This window comes from Sus scrofa, chromosome 2 (assembly GCF_054392235.1).
Source record: "Sus scrofa isolate SSC_HxYL_T2T_F1_AM1 chromosome 2, Sscrofa_HxYL_maternal_Yorkshire_Landrace_v2.0, whole genome shotgun sequence".
Lineage (NCBI taxonomy): Eukaryota > Metazoa > Chordata > Mammalia > Artiodactyla > Suidae > Sus > Sus scrofa.
The window spans coordinates 72,113,203-72,118,828 of record NC_139384.1 but is presented as its reverse complement, the minus strand read 5'-3'; the positions used below and the strand labels follow the sequence as shown (position 1 = coordinate 72,118,828).

Here is a 5,626-nt window from a genome sequence, read left to right as displayed (position 1 = left end):
TTACTGAAGACACAGCACAAAGAAAGAAATGTGTGTATAATACAATGTCCTCAGATAACTAAGAAGAAGAAAGTTACTCGGTGAAAAGTTAGAATTGTCATGGTGTTTATAGTTTTGATGTGTATAGATTTTGGAGGCCATTGATGGTCAGACAATATCAGAATAAGGATTAGACTGTGTCCAGAAGACAGCAGAAAAATGATCAAAACCTATGAATAGCAAAGAGAAGATACCACCTATGAAAAGGGAGAAAGAGGCTTGCTTCCTCTGCTTTCAGACCATGTAAAAGGAATTAGTCAAATGAAGAGGAAATAGTCACAGGAAAAACAATGTTCCTGCCTGATCAAAAAGTGAGTAAAGTTCAATTCATATTCATCATACTTAATACACCTTCTTTTGTGAAGTTTTGGTTTAATTCCTCTGGCTCATTTTTCTCTTGGGCCATACAATCCATAAATATTTCAGACCATAAGATATTTATCTTTGGATAAATTTATGTTTTTAATTATCTCTCCTGGGCATCAAAGGAGTATAACAGCACCTGAAAAGTCACAAGAAGAAAAGAAGATTTTTTTGGCTATTATCTCTCAAGGGTCATTTGGGTTTATTAGATCTCTATTTCTTTTATGTCCATTCTCTCTGCCTCTGCCACTCTCGCTCTCTCTATGTATATATAGAGAGAATATGCATACAGGCATATTGGTTCACTAAAAAAATTCATGTATCTTTAATGCAAGGCATAAAATGACCATACTCAAATCAAGCACCATGTTTATCGGTATCTGGGAAGATTACAAACTGGAATGTCTGGATGCCATTTATACATAATCTGATCAAAACAACTAGAGTTGTATCAACCTCTAATTCATTCAGGATAGTTTAGGGTGAAAATACATGGAAATAACACAGCCTAAGGAGCCAGGGTTTATTATGTGTGTGTTTTGAATTGTAAAGTTAAGTCGGATTCTTATACACAGAGACCAGACCTCATTCAACAGAAGGTATTAAAGACGACATGCAGTTCAACATGCAGGACAGCCTTGCAAAACTTTTATAAAGTGATGGAGAAATATAGATGAGGGACTCTTTGTGACTTGAAGTCTAGCATCAGAAGGAAGGTGACCTTGTTCCTATCTAATCTCTGGCAGCATTTCTCCTCACCCTCCCTCCTGCCCATGATCCTCCCCACTTGAACATCTGAAACAAGTCCCTTCCTAGGGCTTTGTCACTGGCTGTTTTTCCTGCCTCGCACATATTTTTCCTAATATTCATGGCCCTGCTCTTTTTCCTTGGAGTCTCTTTTCATATATCACTTTATCTGCATGTCTTATCTGAACACCTTAAAAAAAAATACCGTCCCAAATTACTCTTTCCATCCCACTAGCTTTTATTTCCTTCATAGCATCTGTCACCATATGACAAGATGATAGATAGATAGATAGATAGATAGATAGATAGATAGATAGATAATGCCGTTATTTGCCATATCAATACCTCATAATTTCATTTTAGGAAATTTTGATTTCCAAAACAATATACTCATTGTTAAATCCAAGGACAAAATATTGACATCAATTTCCTAGCAACAGAATATAAAAAGTAGCATTTCAATAATGTGATTAATGTCTATTTGCATGAAAATTAGTCACATTTTTTTATCCTTTCCTTGTAGTCAAATCCACGACATGACACTGAGAAATATAACAGGTGTTTCAGAATTTCTTCTTCTGGGATTTTCAGAAAGAACAGAACTTCACTCCCTCATTGTTGGGCTTTTCCTCTCCATGTACCTGATCACTGTGTTTGGAAACCTGCTCATCATCCTGGCCGTCAGCTCAGACTCCCACCTCCACACCCCCATGTACTGTTTTCTCTCCAACCTGTCCTTTGTGGACATCTGTTTCACCTCCACCACCATCCCAAAGATGCTGGTGAATACACAGACAGAGAACCAAGTCATAACCTATGCAGGCTGCATCACACAGATGTATTTTTTCATATTGCTTGCAGGGTTGGATGATTTCCTACTTACAGTGATGGCCTATGACCGCTTTGTTGCCATCTGCCACCCCCTGCACTACACAGTCATCATGAATCCTCAGCTCTGTGGAATTCTGGTTCTTATTAGCTGGATCATCAGTGTCCTGTATTCTTTGTTACAAACTCTAATGGTGTTGAAGCTCTCCTTCTATAACAAAGTGAAAATCCCTCACTATTTCTGTGAACTCAATCAGATGGTCCACCTTGCCTGTTCTGACACTTTTCTTAATGACATGGTGATGTATTTTGCAGGATTGCTGCTGGGTGGAGGTCCCCTCTCTGCTATCCTTTACTCTTACTCTAAGATAGTTTCCTCTATACGTAGAATCACATCTGCTCAGGGGAAGTATAAGGCATTTTCCACCTGTGTGTCTCACCTCTCAGTTGTCTCCTTATTTTATTGCACAAGCCTAGGGGTGTACCTTAGCTCTGCAGATACACACAGTTCACACTCACGTGTAATTGCCTCAGTGATGTACACTTTGGTCACACCCATGATGAACCCCTTTATCTACAGTCTGAGGAACAAGGACATAAAGAGGGCTCTGAAAGCATTCTTTAGAATGGTACCTATGAAGTGACCACTTGTCCTTGGCTGAAGAAGGCCACATGGTTGAAGATTTCAAAGCTTAAAAGCCAGAAATCCACAGTTTTTATCAGATTCTTTGATCAGATTGTGAAAGAACTTGCTCCTTCTAATTATTTCCTGGAATTTTCATTTCCTAGACTTCAACTCCTCCATAAAATTTAGGTCACTCACTTGATTAAACTGTGATCTCATTCATATTCAAGTGTTTCTCCATTTCATGTTCTTTTCACACTCTCAAATTTATTCTCAATTTTTTTTTTTTTTGTTTTTGTCTTTTTAGGGCCACACCCATGGCATATGGTGGTTCCCAGGGTGGGGGATGAATCAGAGCTGTAGCTGCCAGCCTATGCCACAGCCACAGCAATGCCATTTCTGAGCCATGTCTGCTCATGGCAACTCTGGATCCTTAACCCACTGAGCAAGGCCAGGGACCGAACCTGTGTCCTTATGGATGCTAGTCAGTTTTCTTTCACCTGAGCCAGGACAGGAACTCCTAGTCTAAGAGTTTGACGTAATGTGTCTTTAGAATCGTACATGGGCTAAATATAGACCAGTAAATTTTTAAAAATATGTTTTGTATTACTGAGAAAACATTTATTTTTCATGCTGTATATCTATCCCTTAAATTATGTGATATAGATATTCAAGTCAAGGGGGGTTTATATTTTGGAGTTGTAGCCTTGTTCTATGTGTTTTTATTGATTATGTCCTGTGCATGCTTAAAAACTTTCAGTGCTGCCTACTAATGACTACTTCCATTGCTCTTAATGAAAATATCTCACTCTTTCCTAACGATACACAGAATGGTAATAGGAGAAATGTGTACATTGTAAATATCATCTGTGTTATGTCCTCTTTTTGATCAGGAATCACTTTAATCATTATGTTCAAGGCATGATTTGCTAGATTGCATGAATTCCCACCCAGTCATGTGCTTGATGATCACCAATGTTTCTACACAAATATTCATTTTCTTCTAAAATTTGCTAGTTGCCTGGAAGGGAAACTCCATTAAGTCATATTCCACTATTGTTTTCTGAAATATACATGAAATTAGAAATGATCATATTTTTCTCTCAAATATTAAAGCAAATACCAAAAATGAAAAACGATTTTTAAAATGGTCTTCTCATTATTTCATTTTTATCATTGTATCAGTAAACTATTGCTATACAAAAATCCGTCCTGAAAGTAAAAGTTTTGTCTTTGGGAATTCCCGTCGTGGCACAGTGGTTAACGAATCCGACAAGGAACCATGAGGTTGCGGGTTCAGTCCCTGGCCTTGCTCAGTGGGTTAAGGATCTGGCATTGCCGTGAGCTCTGGTGTAGGTCACAGATGCAGCTTGAATCCCGCGTTGCTGTGGCTCTGGTATAGGCCGGTGGCTACAGCTCTGATTCAACCCCTAGCCTGGGAACCTCCACATCCCATGGGAGCTGCCCTAGAAAAGGCAAAAAGACCAAAAAAAAAAAAAGTTTTGTCTTTGTGCCTTTATTACAAAACAGAATTGTATAGTGCTGAATTGTTCTGACCTTTGCTGAGATCCTCATAGGTGTCTTTATTCACCTATACTTCACCTGGTGAGACTCTGTTGATCCTGGATGAGCATTCTCATATTCTGGGCGCTCAGCTATCTGTAGGCGGATGTATCATGGCCTTGGCTGGGATGGTCAGGCTCTGATCCACATGCCTGCAGTCCTCTGAATGGGCCATATGGATTTGTTCCCATTTCTGGAGTAGAGTTCCAGGAAAGTTCAGGTGAAAGGCACCAGTTCCTCTGAAGGCAAATCATTTTGAATATATTCCTGGGGAGCAAATCAAATAAAACATCCCACATCCAGCTCAGATACAAAGGTGGAAAAACTGACTCCACCTTTTCATAGAAGGTACTTCACCATCACATTGCAAAAGACATGGTTACAGAGAAAGGTGCAGAATTGGGGACGTCTCTACAAACAGTCTAACACAAGTATTACTCAGTTGAGTAAAGCTTTACTTTCACTTCCACTTTCAGCAGATGAATAATTCTAGAAAAGCAAATGAGACCAAAAGTATACAGGTTTTTGGTTTTTTCACTTATTTTTTATTGCAGTGTTGGTGGTTTATAATATTATTCAAGTTTTATGTGTCCAACCTTATGTCTATATTTCTGTATACAGTAAATTTTGTTTCCATCAGTTACCATATAGTTAATCCCCTTTACCAATTCCACCCTCCCCACCTACCACTTCCTCTGATAACCAACTCAGTTCTCTGTATGTACATGTTTGATTTTCTTTGGCTTCTTTGTTTATTTACTGTGTGTGTGTGTGTTTTGTTGTTGTTCTATTCTTCATGAGTGAAATAACATGGTATTTGTCTTTTCCATCAGATTTATTTCACTTAGTGTAATGCACTCAGGGTACATCCATTTAGCTGCAAATGGCAAGATTTCATCCTTTTTTAAAAAAAATTTATTAAGCTATAATTGATTTAAAATATTAATTAGTTTCAAGGAAACAGCATAGTGATTGGCATTTTTTACATATTATGTTCCCTAAATATTTATAATTCCATGATGTATTCAGTACAGTTTTGTTGCTTTATTTCTTATATACCAATTTGATTTGTTAATCATACATTGAATTAGACCATCCACAATACCCTCTCCCTTTTGATAAGCAGAAGTTTGTTTTCTCCTTCTTCTTCTCCTCCTCCTCCTCCTCCTCGTCTTCCTCCCCCCGCCCCCCTCCTCCTCCTTCTCCTCCTCCTTCTCCTCCTTCTCCTCCTCCTTCTTTGGCCATGCCCAGGGCATATAGATGTTCCCAGGCCAAGGATCAAGCCTGCACCACAGCAGTGATCAAAGCCACAGCAGTGACCACACCAGATCCTTAACTGCTAGGCCACCAAGTCACTCAACAAGTTTGTCTTCTAGATCTGTGAGTCTATATTTGCATCCACATTCTTTTTTATTTTTTTACATTCTAAGTGATACCATAGTATTTATCTTTCTATGACTT

General features: G+C 38.6%; 1 pseudogene; it reads left to right on the top strand.

The window, feature by feature from the left end:
• Positions 1-1,685: 1,685 nt before the first annotated feature.
• LOC110258520 (olfactory receptor 7A10-like) lies at positions 1,686-2,639 on the top strand (annotated as a pseudogene).
• The last annotated feature ends 2,987 nt before the right edge of the window (positions 2,640-5,626 follow it).